General features: G+C 46.7%; 1 long non-coding RNA gene across 1 annotated transcript in view; it reads left to right on the plus strand.

Moving 5' to 3' along the window:
• The first annotated feature begins 4509 nt into the window (after window positions 1-4509).
• LOC131916020 (uncharacterized) overlaps window positions 4510-18120 on the plus strand; it is a 32695-nt gene continuing 19084 nt past the window's right edge. The window contains exons 1-2 of the long non-coding RNA XR_009380489.1: window positions 4510-4592; window positions 16292-16359. This is a non-coding gene — a long non-coding RNA (uncharacterized LOC131916020). The remainder of the gene's footprint in view (window positions 4593-16291; window positions 16360-18120) is intronic.

Here is an 18120-nt window from a genome sequence, read left to right on the forward strand (position 1 = left end):
AGTCTCCTAGCTTAGTGACTTCTCCACAGGGCTTTGATTATGTGTGGTCTCTGGAGCAGGCAGGGCTGGCCCTCTAGCCAGTGTCTGAGGCCCTAGCCAAAGGGGACAGGAGCCACTTGGAGCCTCATGGCTTGAGAGGAGGGTATGGCTATGCCACTCAGGAACAAAAAGCAGGCTGTTCAGACAGGGTGGGAGAGTGGGGTGGAGAGAGGAAGGGGTGGTCCCCACTGGTGGTGAGAACTGCTCCCCAGGTGACATTTCCCTTCAGGTCAGTGCTGTCCCATGCAAGTATGATTGAGACCACAAGACAGGCATAATTCAGGAGAAGCAGAGTGAAGACACAAGATGTGGGGAAGTGGTTCATCAGGTAGAGACACTGCATCTGTCTCTGCCACAGGGCTCCCTGCACCCACTCCTCCCTGATGGCTTGAATGGGATCCCCAACACCCATACAGTGCAAGGAGAGAACCAACTCCTGCAAGTTGTCCTCTGACCTCCTAAGAATCACAATAACATGCACACACATACACACACACACACACAAATACATACACACACACACTAAACATCCACCACACAAATACACACACACACACACTAATATATCCACACACACAAATACATCCACACACACAAATATATCCATACACACAAATACATCCACACACACACACAAATACATCCACACACACACAAATACATCCATTCACACAAGTACATCCATCCACACACACAAATACATCTATACATACACACAAATCCATCCATCCACACACACAAATACATCCATCCACACACACAAATACATCTATACACACACACACAAATACACACACACACAATGTAATAATTTTCAGTGTAGGAGCAGTGGACAATCATAAGCACAAAGTAGAGAGTAAAAAGTGGGAAGGGAGGGGAAGCCTCAGGATGGGGTGACCTGTGATGGCTTTATAGAGAAGGCAGAGGAGGCGGCTGTAGAGAAATCTTAGGAGGAGCATTCTGGGTAAGGGCTCAGCAGACCCTCAATATATGTTTTTGTTGACAGGTCTTCCATATCCACAGCTGGCCTTTGACGACGTGCTATTGAACCCTGACCTCCTGAGTGCTAGGATAATAATCACAGACCACTGTGCACTGTGTATGCAGTGCTGGGAATTGAACCTAGGGCTTCATGCTTGGTAGGCAATCACTCTACCAACTACGCTACCAGTTGATTTATATTTTAATGGGATCTATGTGGCTCCTATTCAGAGAATATGCTGTGGGAGGGTAAGAGTGGGCACAGGGAGACCCGCGACAGGACACGGATGCTGTGGTGGGTTGAGAGTAAAAGATGTTTGAAAAATCATGTGGTCTGACTCCCTGTGCTCCAGATGGAGATCTTTGGGGGATAAGGGGAGACTCTGGTCAAGTCCTCCCAAGAACAGGTGGCTGGATGGGACCTGAGATCTGGTCTCTCTGGCTTTCCTTTCCTCTGCTCTCTGGATGGGACCCTTGGTTTGAAGAGTTGGGGTAGCAGTACAGAGGTCACACAAGCTCAGCTTTGTCCTATCTGCTCTCCACATCCTTTTCATACGGTATCCACTCCTCAGGTTCTCCTTCTTCTGTCTCCATCAGCTCCACGTTCCCTTTCTTCCTCTACCTCTTCCTCCTTATTCTCTCTCCTTGTATCCTGGTTATAGGGACGGTTGAATCCAATGTGATGTGTGGTGTCCTGTTGTTGAGGTCTGTGTGGTATGAGGGTGTTATCTGGTCCCATGGTTGGGGGAGTGAGATCTGAGATGATTTTCTTGCCAGGTTCTGGCTCACAGGGGAAGAGCAGGACGTCTGGTTTCCTCTTCAGCCTGGGGAGAGGAGCCACCTTGAGGCTTCTCTGAGAGCTGAGGGGCCATCTTGGAGAAGCATCTGTGACCGTGACCTTCACAGGGCTCCTTTTTTGGGCATGTGGTAAGTCATGTCATTAAGATGAATGTGTGTTTTGGGAGAGGGTGTAAATATATAAATAGCGTTCTTGCCAGCCCCATACATCACCCCGTGTTTATTCAGTGCCTGGTGCATAAGCTAGAAAGGCACGCATTGCTATTTGGGGCTGTTGAGGTTTAAAGTACATTAAAAGAGTTTACTGAAAACTCTTGGCAAACAGATAAAATACAATTACCCAATTCCCAAGGCGCTGCAGACAGAGTGTCCTGCTAACCTGCAGCGTAATAATTCACCCTGGCCTCGACAGGCGCCTTTGAGGCATCAGAAGCCATGCTTTTGTAAACTTCAGAGGCGGCCAAGAACTGTCCCTTGGGAGCCCCTCTTCCTGTTTTTATTAACCTCCCTGTTCCTGCCTGAGACATTGCAGGGGGATCTGGCCAGCAGTGCCACCGTAGGCCATGATGAGCTTTTCTAGGATCACCAAGCAGGGGGAGGAGGGGCGAGACCTCCTGTTCCCGTGTCGTCTGGCTGCACCCGATTGTCCACGCAATGTTGAGCAGCAGGCATTGCTGGGCGGGCGCTTTCACAAGGGGGAATTCACACTTGTCGTGTCCAGGACTCTCAGTCCTTTCCTGGTAAATGAGGCTGTGTGTGTGTGTGTGTGTGTGTGTGTGTGTGTGTGTGAGAGAGAGAGAGAGAGAGAGAGAGAGAGAGACAGACAGACAGACAGACAGAGACAGAGACAGAGACAGAGAGAGACAGAGATAGAGACTCATGTAGCCCTGGCTTGCATGGATCTCACTATGGAGACCAGGTGGGCCTTGAACTCACATAGATTGGCTTGCCTGTTTCCCAAGTGTAGGATTAAAGGTGTATTACCACATCTTGTAAACTGGGCTTCTAATGGTGCAGGAGGGGAGGAGGATAGTAGTTGGGTTTTTCAAGTCCTCGGAGACTTGAGGTCGATTTCTAAATTACGTGTAGGGAACATGAAGTAATATCTAGTGTGGAGGTGGGGTTGCCACTCCTCAGGGCTTGAGGGACCCCAGAGGTGCTCTGTCTTGCTTCCAGGGCAATGGAGAAGTGTTCCTGAGCATTCAGTTTTCAGGCATTTCTGGGTAGTTTATCACCTTGTGCCTACCATGGGCACTGGCACTATTCCCAGAGCCCCAAGAGAGCCCAGACAATTGTGGGGTGGAAAGACTCGAGGGCCCCGGACACCTGTATGGCCAGTGGTGGGCAGCTGCTGGAAGTCAGGGTTCTTTCTCCTCAGCAGGCTCCTCCCTGATGCCTCTTGATTCCCGCTCCTTTAAGGCTGTATGTGGAGACTCACCTTGTCCAGAACTCGGCACACACAGTTTCGGAGCTAGGTGACTTAGAGCCTGGGTAGGTCAGGGCCCTGCTGAGGGTGGGGATTAGGAACTTCCCTCCAGGTGTCCTCCATGGACTTGACCTGGCCAAGACCCAGGTTTACTGGGGCTAGAAAATCGATACTTGGGCTCAGACTTAATTGCTCAGCTAGAACAATATAGTGAGTCTCTTGAGGGAGACACAGAAATTAGTCTTGAGGGAGACATAGACATTAGCCCTGCTTATCTCGCCTGGCCCTTCTCAGCCTTTGCCCTGTTCCCTCTCGCCCCCCAGACTGTGCAAGTGATGTTGCTTAAAGTAGTTGTTCAATGAGCAACGTATTAATCTAGCATTAGTTACGGCAGTTGAGCTCCTAGAGATAAGGAAATGTAAATGTGTCTCTAGAACATGCTGCCAGTTCTGCATCCAAACACATTCCTGAAGAAAAATGGCTGCAGTAAGATTCTGGGGAATATTAATTGTGTGGATTTACATATGCTACAGATGGCATTGCAGATGCCAGGTACAGCCAGGAGCCTCTGTGAGCCACCAGAGAGGGGTCCAGCCTTTCTTTGCGCTTCTCGTTGGGGGTTGTTGCTTTAACTAGATTGAAGGTGTCCCACTGGAAGTTTATAGGTGAAGAAACACGAGCAAAGAAAGTTTGAGAAACCTGTCCATGGCTTCGCGGGGTGAGGCGCTTCCAGCTTGCATTCATCCCTTGCCGTGTTTGGGAGGCTCTCAGGCTGCCCTTCCCACAGTCTCAGCTAGTTACTGCCGAAGCTGTCCCCAATGCCTACCTCCCGCACAGCCCTGTCACCAGGACAATGACCCTTACAGCCATAAAGAGCAGGCGATTATTACTTTTTAATCAATAAGTGTTCATTATTGAGTGCCCATGTGTGCCAGCCACCACGCCAGGCATCGGGTTGTACTCACTCATGGGGCCTATGCCTCAGCAGTCAGCAAATAACCCTCATACAGAAGTTGGGCACTTACCAACTGCGTAGAGTGCTGGGAAGGCCAAGTGAAGAGCATGACTGGAAAGAGAAAATGCTGGTCAAGAGAATGACTCCAAACCAACCTTCCTCCCTCTTCCATCCATTGTTCCCTCTTCCTTCCTCATTCTTTTGGGTTTTCTTCTTTCTCCTTTTCTTCTGAGATAGGGCTTTGCTCCGTAGCCCAGGCTGGTCTGGCACTTGTCCTGGTGATCCTCCTGCCTCAGCTGTCTGTGATTTCAGGTACACACCAAGGCTCCTGGTATGACTCAAGTCATCTGGAGTGGACCCAGCTGTCCCTTTTGCCTCCCGCTGTTTTCACAGGTGAGGAAACCAAGGCACAGAGAGGATCAGCTTGTGTGTTGGCAGGTGTCCTGGATGCTATTTGTCAATTTGACACAAACTAGAGTCACCTGGGAAGAGGGAGCCTCAAGTGAGGAATTACCTCCACCCTATTGGCCTGTGGGTTTGTCTGTGGGGCATTTTCTTGATTAGATGGGTGTGGGAGGGTCCAGCCCACTGTGGGTGGTGCCGCCCCTGGGCAGGTGGTCCCTGGTTGTATAAGAAAGCCAACAGAGGGATCCAGTGAATAGCATTCTTCTGTGGCTCTGCTTCAGTTCCTGCCCTGGCTTCCCTTGATGATGGAGTATAACACGTAAGCTGAAAAAACAAAACAAAACAAAACAAAACAGGTAGCTTTTGCTCAAGGTATTTACCACAGAGACAGAGGAGCAAGGTAGAACAGCAAGCTTGTCCATGGGCAGAGAGCTCCTGAGACAGGAACCTACGATTTGAACCCCAAATCTAGCTGCAAAGTCCTGCTGTCAATCACTGGCCTCTTTTAAAAATTACATTTTAAAAATTATTTTTATTTCTGTGTATAAGTGTTTTGTCTGCATGTACGGGTATGCCCTATGTGTGTGTCTAGTGCCGCAGAGACCAGGAGCTCCTCACATTTCCTGGAACTGGAGTCACAGACTGTTATGAGCTACCCTGTGGGTGCTGGGAATCGAACCCTGTTCTCTACAAGAGTAGTGAGTGCTAGAAACTGCTTAGCCATCTCTCCAGTCCCCTGTTGTCTCCCCTTTAAAAAGAAACAAACAAAGAAGTCTCACTGTGTAGCCCCAGAACTTACTACGTGGACTAGCCTGGCTTTGAGCTTGCCAAGATCCTGCTGCCTCCTCTCCCCAAGTGCTGAGATTATACATGTACACCACCAAACCCAGCTTTATTGCCTCTTAAGAAATAAACGGCTCACACCTGTCATCCTAGCACTTGGGGCCTGGGAGGAGGGTTGCCTCCGTGTTAAGGCCTGCCTGGGCTCTAGAGCAAGTACCAGATCAGCCTGGCGACAGGCCCTTGCCAGAAAAGACCCAAGCCAAAATGAAAACTAAAGAAAGCAGTAAACTGGATGACTCTGGACATCCTGACCTTCCCAGGCCTGGAGTGCTGGGGGGACATTTTCTGGGGGCGGGAGCGGGGAGGCTAGAGTGTGAGAAAGAGTAAGGAAAGGGTTTGGACTCCTTATGGAGGTGTTAGTTTTCGTGGAGTGCATCTCAGTTTCATAGGGCCTCTGATGGCTGGGGAATCATGTCTAAATCATGTCTAAAGACACACAGGAGGGTCTGCCAGGGTTGGACACATGGAGAAGAAAAGTGCATCCATTTTTGCATAAGTGATTGTCCTCAAGGGGATGAGGCCACTCTCCTTTGCCCAGTTTGGTGACTCGGTGTTTGGAATCGGGGCAGAAGATTCAAGTAAGGTGCTGTCTGGGTACCGACCGGGTATCTGTCTGTGGGCTTGGGAGGAGTCAGTTTTCAGATTGAAGGGGGATGGGAAAGCCAAGCCACATTAGCTCCTGCAACGGTCTGGGCCTGGCATGGCAGAAGAGGCCAGACAGAGCTGGAGGTTACATGTGTGAGGCTCCTTCTGAGACCATGTGATTGGTGAATGCATTAACTCTGACACACACATTTATCTCCAAGGGAGCTGTGGCCCAGCTGTGGCTATTGGAAAGATTACAGCCTTGGGGAAAGAAACGTGTTGGCTAGTAATGACCCCAGGTTTATGAGTCCCGGGTCGCCTGCCCCCTGTAAGGGAGCAACTGTTGGTGGTAAAGAAAGAAAGGTTCCTTTGTGGTTACAGTGTGTATGTTGGTGGTTGCTATGTATTTAAGAGTAGAAGGCTAGGGAGGAAAGGAATATTTCATTCTGCTATAAGCAGGAGAAACGAGCATGGGGCTCTTCTTTTTTTTTCTTGGTTATCTGTTCCCCTTTTGTGGGCACTTCTGGGAAAGGAGGCATGCTTTTCTCAGGAGTCCATTTCACCCAGAATTCAGTCTGTTAAAAGGTCTGTGGTTGGGGCATTTTTACCAAGCCCAGAGTGAAAGACTGGGTTTGAGACACTGACCGTGGAGGTCAGAGAACTGGAAACACACATTTTTTTTTCCTACAGAAAATGGGGATATCTTGGGGGTCTAGTTGAGATGGGAGGGTGAGAATCCACTTGTAAGAAAGTGCAGCTGGGGCCGGCAAGGTGGCTCCGTGGGTGAAAGTGCTTCCCCCCAAGTTGGATGACCCAGGTTTGATCCCTGGGACCACATGGTAGCAGGAGATACAGTCTCCTGCAGGTTGTCCTCTGACTTCTGCTTGAGGGCCACAATGCCTCCCACACACATATACAATGTGTACTTTTTTAAATTTTGAGGCAGGGTATCGCTAACTCTGGCCTCAAATTTACAGAGATCCACCTGTTTTTCTTCTTGGCTCATTTTATCTGGACCAGTCCGTTCTAAGTACATGTGTAAGATGGAGGATGATTTGAGTGAGGAATGTCCCCATAGGCTCACGTGTTTGAACACTTTGTCCCCACTGGGTGGCACTGTCTGGGGAGGTTATAGACTCTTTAGGAGGGGGAGCCTTGCTGGAGAAAGCATGTCACTGGGGACGAGTTTCGAGGGTTTCTGCCTTCACCCCACATCTAGTTCTCCTTGTGCTTTGTGTGTGCAGTTGCAATGTACTCTCTCTGCTCCCTGCCCCTGTCGCCACGCTTCTCTAGCCTCTCTCTGGAATAATCTGTGAACTCTCCCTCTGGAACAATCAAACATACATTTCTCCTTAGGTTGCTTTTGGTTATGGTATTTTATCACAGTATCCAAAAAGTAATATAAATACATTTACTGACTGAAGTACCCCTAATTGATAAGTTCACAGGGTGAAGGGTAACACTGTGCATACTTCCCTGGGGAGGGAGTCTTTGAAGGTGTTAAGCCTGACTAGCTACAGTTAACCATCACCAGGTATTTTTACATTGGATTTTCCTGATCTTGGCCTGACCCAGCTGGTCACCCGGCCCAGTGACCACCACCACCACCCATTGCTTCTTATGTCCTGTTTTCAGGAAGCTGTTGGTTAGTCCCTCTTGGAGCTAACCTCATGCCTGACCCTTTCTTTTTTCCCACTCACCAAGTAGAGGGATTCCTGTAAACAGGGCCTTGAAGTAGGTGAACACTTATGCAGTGAGTGAATGAATGAATGAATGAGTAAGGCTTTCCTATGATTTCCAGCTTTTGGAGTCTCACTAGATTTTTATAACACCCCAACTGGCATTTATGAGTTCATTCCTATAATGGGTTAAGTGGTGTTCCTCCAAATCCAGATACAATGAGAACTTTGGGCTGTGAGCTGATTGAAAACAGGGTCTGCTGTGGATGTAATTAGTTAAGGATCTTGAGGTAAAAACCTCCCTGGGTTTGCAGTTGAGTACTAAAGTAAATAACTTCTAATCTAAGACATCTAATGTCTTAGATGAAGGTAGAGACCCAGGGAGAAGTAAGGATAGTGATCGTGTCAAGATGGAGACAGAGATTGGAGTGATGTGACCAAAAGCCCAGAGCACTCAGATGGCTAGCCCCCCATCTGCAGCTAAGAGAGGGACTTAGCTCTGCTACAGACTGCAGGAAACACCAGCCAACCTTTATTTTGAACTCCTGGCTTCCTAATATGTGAAGGAATGATTTCTGTTTTTTTTCTTCCTTTTTCTGTGTATATGTGTGCAGGTGTGCATGTATTGGGGTGTGTGCTTGTGGAGGTCTCAGCTGTCATCATTCCTCAGTCACTGTCCAACTGTTTTTTTTTTTTTTTTTGAGACAGTCTCTCTGGCTTGGAGCTCATCAAGTAAGCTAGGCTGTCTGGCCAGCGAGTTCAGAGTTCAGAATTCCCCTGGCCTCTGCCTCTCCAGCACTGGGATTACCAATATGTGCCACCATGTGTGACTTATTTTTAAAATGTGGGTTCTGGAGAATTGGGGGGGGGGCTCAGGTCTTCATGCATGTGAGGAAAGTATGTTACCAGCTGAGTCATCACCCCATTACTAAGTTACCCTGTTTATGATAACTTGTTTTAGCATCCTTGAAACACTTAGATAACCCTATTAGTGTCTGATAGGCTGTTACTTTCCTCTAGTTCTCTAGTTTGATCAGCTTAGGGGAAGGTCTGGTCACTGCTGAATGTCTGTGCCCTGCAAATCAGGTGGCCAACTATCTTGGTTTGACTGGGACTTCTAGGGACATTCCAAAAACATATGAGCTTACACTGAAATAGCAGATTGGCTGGGACAACTGGTCAACCTGCTAACCTGGTATTTTAGTCAGTATTCTATTGCCATGAAGAGACACCATGACTACAGCAACTCTTATAAAGGAAAGCATTTAACTGGTGCTGGCTTATAGTTTCAGAGGTTTAGTCCATTGTCCTCATGGTGGGAAGCATGGTGGCACACAGGCAGACATGGTGCTGGGGAAGTAGTAGAGAGTTCTACATCTGAATCCATAGGCAGCAGGAAGAGAGAGAGAGAGACTGAGCTTGGCTTGGGCTTCTGAAACCCCAAAGCCCACCGCCCCAGTGACACACTTCCTCCAACAAGGCCACACCTCTTAATCCCTCTCAAGTAGTACCACTCCTGATGACTAAGCATTCAAATATATGAGCCTTTGGGGGCCAGTCTTTTTTTCTTTTCTTTTGTTTTTGTTTTTTGAGACAGAGTTTCTGGATGTCCTGGAACTCACTCTCTAGACCAGGTTGTCCTCAAGCTCAGAGATCTGCCTGCCTCTGCCTCCCAAATGCTGAGATTAAAGGTGTACACCACCAGTGCCTGACTATGGGGGACATTTTTGTTCAACCATCACACATGGTTATCAGTGCCAGATGGTACCTGATTGGCATGACAGTTCTTTCTTTAATCACATTTACTTATTTATTGCAACTGGGACTATGCTTACCATGGTGTGTGAGTGGAGGTCAGAGGACAACTTGTGGGATCTGATTTGCTCCTCTACTATATAGGTCCTGGGGATTGAACTCAGGTGTTCAGGCATGGTGGCAAGCACCTTTATCTGCTGAGCCATCTCACCAGCCCCAGTTGTGTCTCACATATAGGGAGAGTGCACAGCTGGGCCAGCTGCAGATGGAGTATGCAAGCATCTTGTGAAAGATGAGCATAGAGCCTGATAGGAGAAGACTGAGGACTTAAAGTCTTCCCTGGGTATCAAGGATGCCTATAGGGCTATTCTGCAGAGGTTTGGGGATTCCTGTTTTGGAATCCCTAGGGGTTCCCCGGAGGTCTGTTTTTGAGGTGGGGGTGGCTCAGGCACTTCTTCATGGAGTAGTCTTCTGCCCCCAGGAAGCAGCTAGCACCTGCCATACTCAGGAGCTTCTTTTCTGGGACCAATACAGAATGAGCCACAGTTCCACACCCTCAGCCTCCTCTATTTGAATACTCTGAATGGAGCTGATTGCCTAAATTGAAGGTATTATGCTATAATGATTGTTATAATTAAAACTATTATCATCTGAAAGAGACCAGAACATGAGAAACCACTGCAAAGACTTTTAAAGCTTTTAAGGCATGTTTTTGAACCAGATAAAAGCGGCTTTGTGTGGAATGGTTTAAAGCGAGGGAAGAAGGTGAGCAGACACCTGTGGCCTCTGAAATGTGTGGCCCGACAGGAAGCCTGCTTCCCAGCGAGGTGGGTGGCAGCCTCAGGGGATTGGTCCACAGAAGGTGGCAGCTGCCACTTGGCTCAGAGCCCAGATGTAGACTTTGAGCAACACGAGCATACTAGGAGAGGTTTTGAGGCAACCAGGGCCCGGCTGGGATCAGATGGGGCTGTGTTCTGAAAGCCACGGCTGTTGAAATGGTTGACTTGTATTCTGCCATACTGGGGAACAGTACCCCAAGCCTCAGTTCTGAGGGAGGAAGGGAGGCAGCATGTGGGCCCGGGAGGCTACAGGGCCTTCACACATCAGTAGGAGGGGCAGAGGCTCTAGAGGTGGGCTCAGAAAGGGTCGGGGGCAGGATTCAGACTCACAACAGTCTCTGGACTTGGCAGTTGGGTTATCCAAGGTTCAGGACTTGATAGGATGTGGAGGTGAGTTCAGGACAGTGGCCAGGAGCTTTTCTGAGACCATTTAGCTTCAACTGTCTTTGTCTAACCAGCAAGAGAGAACACAAAGGCTTTGAAAGGGAATGGACAATGCTAGGACTCTAGGCTCAGAAGTCCAACTTGAGGCTGTGTTAAAGACCTTCATCTTGGGTCTCTCCCTTGAGAGCCAAGCTGGCCTTCCCAAATATATGTATGTATGCACGTGTGTGTGTGTGTGTGTGTGTGTGTGTGTGTGTGTGTGTGTGTGTGTGTGGTGATGCCCGGCATAAGGTTACATAGCTGGGCTGAGAGTCTGGTCAGGCTGACCCTGAGCTACATACTTGATTCCTGTGCTATCCTGTGAAGCACCAGAATGTGCTCTCCACAGATGTGCTGCTCTGGAAGATATATTTTCAGCTAAAGGGAATTGAGAAGAGCCCTGGGGGAGAAAGCCCAATCAGTAAAGTGCTTGGCATGCAAGCACAAAGACCCCAGTTTGATCTCCCAGAACCCATATAATACAAGCTGGGAATGGTGGTACACATTTGTTACTCCAGTGCTAGGGAGGCAGACCCAGATGGCTCTCAGGGCCTCACTAGCCAGACAGCCTAGCTAACTTAGCAAATTGCAGGTCGGTAAGAGCCCCTTTATCAAAAAACAAGTCAGAAGCTCAGCAGGGGGAGGTGCTTGCTGCCAAACCTGAGGTCCGGAGTTTGGCACTTGGAACCTGCATGGTGGAGGGGCAGAACTGACTCCTGCTATTGGTCCTCTGATTTCCACACACATGCTGTGGCACATAGGTAGCAGCCCCCCAGTAAGTAAGTAAATAAGTGTGAAAATCATACCCAAGAAACAAAGTAGATGGTGTCCTGAATTATATCCAAGATTGACTTCTGGCTTCTACCTGCATGCATGCACATGCGTACCTACATGCAAACACACACACACACACACACACACACACACACACACACACACACACGCAATACCAGCTCTCTGACAGAAGTTGATCACCTGAGATTAAAATTTAGATCCTTACCAGCCTACAACCCACACTGAGGGCATCTGTATAGCAAGCCTTGCCGGTTTATCAACCCCTTGATTTCCATATATTTCCCTTCCATGGCTGGCCATTCCTAGAGACTTCAGGTTCTTGCCACTCTGCACACTTCTCTGGTAAGCATGCTATGGAAGCCAGAGTTCTAAGCTGCTGCTTTTGAGTTTTACCTGACACCTTTTTGCCCTTGTGTCCACAAGACAAACAGGCTCAGGTCTTCTGTTGGATTTTCCTCTGGTTTGTCTGCCTTTTGCTACAGGGTTTCCAGCTAAGAACTTGGGAAGACAGAAGGAAAATTGTTTTTCATCCTTGTACAATTGCTTCCATTTGTTCCTGAAAGAACTCAAAGATCCCCCGTGGGATGTCCCCTCCCCTAACGTCACCCCTCCTCTCCCTGTGGAGAGGACCAGAGTTCTGACTTGGTAGGTTTTATTTCAGTCTTCTCATGGAGTTTTATGAACTCCTGGAATAACTTTGGTCAGAGATAGAACATTTTAGGACCGAGTCGGGATCATCTGGCAGGCGATGAAGACTTTGATTCTGAGCTGCTTGCAGCTATGACCACAATTTGACCCATCGAGTATAGACTCATAGACTTCCACCTCGCTTCTACCGCCTGTTGTAGGCTTTTGCTTTTCCTAAACCCAAGGCCTTTGTTCTCTCCTTGGAACACACCTTCATTTTGCCAAATGCATGTCTCCTGATCTGCAAGTCACAAGGCTTCACATGAAGCTCTTTTGTAATTCACAGCTTGACCTTGATCAGTTTTGTAGCTGTTTAAATGAGAAATATTCTCCCACAGACTCAGGTACTTGAACTTTGGTCCTCATTTGGTGGCTTTGTTTAGGGAGGTTTTGGAGACATGGTCTTGCTAGAGGAAGAGTGCTTCCAAAGGAGGGCTTTGAGTGTTTACATCCTTTCTCCACTTCCAGTTCATGCTCTGCTTCCTGCCTGTGGCTGCAGATTCGAGGTCTCAGCCTCCTGCTTCGGTCTCCATGCCTTCTGCTTGCTGCCACAGTTTGCAGCCATGATGGCTTCTTATCCCTTTGGAACCATAAGCCAAAATAAACTCCTTTTCCCATAAGTCACTTTTGTGTTTTATCACAGCAATGGAAAGGTAGCCAGGACAAATTTTTACACCCACATACTGTGTGTGTGTGTGTGTGTGTGTGTGTGTGTGTGTGTGAGAGAGAGAGAGAGAGAGAGAGAGAGAGAGAGAGAGAGAGAGAGAGGTGTTTTATAATCTACTACATGTAGTTTGAATGAGAACGGCTCCCATAGGCTCATATGTTTGAATACTTGGTCCCCAGTTGGTAGAACTGTTTGGGAAGGATTAGGAGGCGTGGCCTTACCGAAGGAGGCATGTCATTTAGGGTGGGCTTTGAGGTTTCAAAAGACTAACACCATTTCCAGTGTGTCCTCTCTGTCTCGGGCTTGCAGTTTTCAGATGTGAGCCCTCAATTGTGCCTGCTGCCATGCTCCCTCAAACTGTAAGCCCCCAGTAAACCCTTCCTTCCATAGGTTGTCTTGGTCACGCTGTTTTATCACAGCAATAGCAAAGTAACCAATATAGAATATAATTGTTTGTAACTTGCATAGCTTACCAAACAATACACCTTGGAGATAACTTTCCTGCCAACACCTTATTATTTTGAACTGTCACAGCATTTGCATTTATATAATGTATGCTAGTAATTGTAAAGACGAAAATTTAAAAAAAGATGTAATTCTTTCAGTTGGCAGTTGAACAAACTTAAAAGAGAAGGATACTTTGGAGAGTCAGGAGGCTGGGGATGTAACTCGGTTGGTGGAGTGCTTGAGTAGCATGCAAGGTCCTGGGTTCCACTTCCAGTACTGCGCAAGCCAGGTCCACACTTGTAATTTCAGCACTCAGAAGGTTGGGCAGGAGGATCGGGAACAAAGTCATTGTGGAATATATAGCAACTTTGAGGCCAGCCTAGGCTACATGAGGCCCTGTGTCAAGAGAAGGGCAAGAGGTGCGTGTGTGTGTGTGTGGGGGGGGGGGATGTGAGAAGAGGAGGAAAGACTCAGCAGGGACTATGTAGAATTTTCTCTTACTGTTGGTTGGAATGTTACTGGGATCTTGTTGTGGGATATCCTCAGCTCCCTGGTCCCCAGGATCTCTGTCAAAAGAATTCACAGGGTGTAGTGTAGGAAACAAGGTTTACTACAAAGTGGGCACCCTCAAGGGATAATTGTGGGCATGGGCAAAGGAATATTGAGGAGCAGAGAGTGGCTAGTGACCAGAGAGACCATTGTGACAGCCTACAGTTTTAGGTAGCCTTTCTCTTACTTTTCAAAGTTTCTGGAACAGGCAACTTCCTGGGGGTCACTTCCTGTCTAGGTGATTGGCAGGCCCATTTGGATTAACTCTTAAAAGGGGACAGTGTTATATCTCTAGCTTCTAACATTCTTACCATCTTTTGGGCAGTTGAGAAGGTCATGTCTCCATGCAGGGATGAGATAAGACTCAGTAATCAAAGTTATATAGTTTGAGTTTATGGTTTTACAATCTTCTGATTATGAGGGAGAAGGTTCATCCTAATGACCTCCAAGCCTGCTGATAATCTGACTGGGTCCCTCAGTGGTGTGCACTGATACAGAGTCTCGTGTGTGGGGGCATACACTTGTCTAAACTATCTGCTCCTAGCTCTGCAGCCTACATGACACAGAGCATGTCCATCAGTGTCTGTACCCCATGTCACAGCACAGCAGGAAAGGCAGCCAGTTTGAGTGTTGGCTGGATTTTAAGTTCCTGAGGTCAGGTGTTGGGTCTTCAGTGGAGTCACAGCTGACAGGAAATGTAAACAGATCTCACATACTCAGAGATCTGCCACTTTCTAGCTCATTACTTTTTAATGATCCAGGCTCTAGATATATGAGTACCTAAGAATGGCCGCTGGAGTTAGGACTTAAAATAAAAGATGACAGTGCCTGTCATCTTGGCACTTGCTTCCGGCTTCCAAGAAGCACCTGCTCCAATATTTAAGCATTTCTATTCTGCTGTTTGTTTTCACCACATTTCTATACAACTTAAATGAACAGCCATTTCTTGACTTCTGAGAGTTTTTAGATGTGATCCATTCATTGAGTTTCCGTTTGTGGAAGGGGAGACAGCCTCTCTGCCTCCCCAGAACACCTGTCCCCCTCCCCCATCCTCTGGAGCACATTAAATCTTTATTCAGGTCAAATCAGTATTCAGTGTTTACATTATTATGTACATGTAGCCATTCTTCATCATGAGCCACATGTTACAGTAAGTACTAGGATTATATTTCTTTCTTTTACAATTTTTAATGTTCTCAGAAGTTAATATTTGCTACATCTCTTTTCATTTGTTTTGCTTCCTATGTACCGATTACAGATTATTTCCCAAGCTCCATGACGGAACTGACAGTCTCTGAATATTTCAACTACACCAGGAAATCTGCTTGCTTCATTTGTTTTGGGTGCAGCCATTAAAGAGGCTTCCAATGTCTCCCCATTTGGACCACTGTTCTCCAGCAGATTTTCATTGTAGTTTTTTCATCAGTCTTTGGGGGTATCCCCTGGGGCTTGTGCTCCACACACAGGAAGGGACAGTGTCTTAATACCTTCTTCAAGGGCCTGTCCTACATGGCCTAACTTTTCCCCATGAGGTTGGTTCCATAGCCTCTCAGTGGCACGGGCTGGTGTCCTAGTTAGAGCTGTCACCTTGACACAGCCTAGATTCATCTGAGAGGGAGTTTCAGTTGAGAGATTGCCCAGATCCTATTGGCCTGTGGGCATGTCTGTGGGAAATTGTCTTGATTGATAATTGATGTGGGAAGATGCAGCCCACTATGGCCAGCCCCCTATGGGCAGCCCCATTCCCTATGCAGGTTGTCTTAGTCTGTATAAGAAAGCAAGCCTGCGAGTGAGCCAGTAAACAGTATTCTTTCATGGTTTCTGCTTCAGATTTCTGCCCCAACTTCCCTCAATGATGAACTATGACCTGGAAGTGTTAAGTCAATAAACTCTTTCTCCCCTAAGTTGCTTTAGGTCACTAAAGTGCTCTTAACTGCTGAGCCATCTCTCCAGCCTCCATATTTTTTCTTTTACAGAGTTTCTCTGTGTAGCCAAGGCTCATTTTGAATGCACAATACTCCTGCCTTAGCCTCCCAAGTGTTGAGATTGCAGGCATGTACCATGATGCTGGGCTTAGTCTGTGCCTTTTATTTGGAGCATCAAGGGCATCCCTATTCAGAGTTACAACTGAAAAGTATATACTAGTCTTGTGATCTATTTTCTGCTCCTAAGATATGATACTTTCCTAATTTTCATTTGCTTATTTACTCTTTCAGTGGGATTTATTTTTTCCTGTGCTGTTGTGGCCATGGTTATCTCTCTCATCTCTACAGGGTGTTTTTAGGTATCTTCTCTGGTGTTGACTTAGTGGCCATGGATTCTTTAGTTTATGCTTATCTTGGAAAGATTTTATTTCTGTTTTTATTCTGGAGGATAACTGCTGGGATAGCAATCTGGATTGTACCTATTCTCTTTCAGGCTCGAATAATGCCACCCCCTGCTCACCTGGCTCTGAGACTTTCTGTTGTAAATCTGCTGCTGGCCTGGTGAGTTTGCCTTTTCTGTTGACATATATATATGTACATATATAATATAATTAAATAAGTAAATGTACATATATATTTTTATGAGGTCTTATGAACTTGTCACATAAACAAGAATGGTCCTGAACTTCTCATCCTCCTGCCTCCACCTCTAAAGTCCTAGGATTGTAGGCATGTGCCACCATGTGTGGTGTGATGCTGAGGATTGAACCCAAGGCTTTGTGCATCCTGGACAGGCATGCTACCAACTCATCAGTACCCAAGGCTCTTTGTCTTTGTAAGTGAGTTGGTATTTCTCTGCCAGTTTTCAGTATTCTTCCTTTGTTCTACACTTTTTGTGTTTTATCTCTAATATGGCATGGGGAAGTGCTTTTATGGTCATGTCTGTTTGGGATTCTAAACAACTGACTGTCCTATCTTTTGTACAATTTGTGATTTGTTTGATGCTTTCAGTGTGTAGGTATTAGTCCCTTCCCATTGATGTGATAGAATACCTGACAGAAACAAGTCACCAAAGAGAAGGTTTACACAGCGTCATGGTTTAGGGACTGTCAGGCCATATTGACAGATGGCCAATATGGTGGTAGTATCAGCTTCTGTCTGGGATGGCAGGAGCTTGTAGTGTAGCCTGCTCACATCTTGGTAGATCAGAGAACAGGAGGCTTGGCCTAAAGTAATGCTGGGCTATAATTGTCAAGATCTGCTCCTAGAGGTTCATATCAGCCAGCCAGACCCTCTAATGCAAAGGTTCCACAACAGTGTGAACATCTGGGGACCAAGTGTTTCAACACATGAGCCTGTTGGGGACATTCACATTCAGACTAAAGCGTTAGGGTTCTATACCTCTAGTCTGCAATTGTTCTAGAGAAAAAAATGCCTGTTATCTTTTAATTGTGTCCCAGAGGTCTTACATGTCTTGTTCACAACTTCTGTTCCTTTATTATTGTCTGAATGGCTTAATTCGGCAGCTTTATCTACATGCTCTGGAATTCTCTCTCCCTGGTTTAGTGTTTACAGCCTAATGTGGCAGCTTTGCCTACATGCTCTGGAATTACCTCTTCCTGGTTTAGTGTGCTGGTGAGGTTTTCCATTATGTTTTATTTATTTAAGATTTATTATTTTTATTTATGTATATGTGTGAGTTGATCTGTATCAGGTATAAGTAGGTGCCTGAAGAGGCCAGAGGATGTTGGATCCCCTGTATGTGGAATTATAGTTGGTTTTGAGCCACCTGATATGGGTGCTGGGACTTGAACCCAGGTCCTCTGCAAGAGCAGTAAATGCTCTTAATCTCTGAGCCATGTCTCCAGCACCCACGGTCACTCTCCCACCTCACTTTAAGCCGTGCTTTAAAAAGTTCTTTGACAATATTGGATCTAATAGTTTTTTTTTCAAATCACCAATAATGACAGACATGACAAAATGTAGGCCTAAGACTTACAGAATCATCCTAACTGCATGACCCATAATATAATGGTTGCAAAGGACTCAATATGAAATGCTTATGATGAATGAGGCTGTGGTTAAATAATGTTAACATGAGTCTCAGATAAAAACATTCATTCTTTGAGTCTTTCATAATGTATATAACACATGCTGATTACTCTCCTCTTGCCCTCTTATTTCTCTTCCATTCCTATCAACCAACAACCCCCACCTATCCCTCTCTCAGATTCATGACTTGGTTTTGTTGTGTGACTTACTTGGGTCAACCAATGCCATCTGTGTGCCCCTTGCATTGGAATTATTTGTCAAAGCCCAAAC

This window comes from Peromyscus eremicus, chromosome 8a (genome assembly GCF_949786415.1).
Source record: "Peromyscus eremicus chromosome 8a, PerEre_H2_v1, whole genome shotgun sequence".
In the NCBI taxonomy this organism is placed as follows: Eukaryota; Metazoa; Chordata; class Mammalia; order Rodentia; family Cricetidae; genus Peromyscus; species Peromyscus eremicus.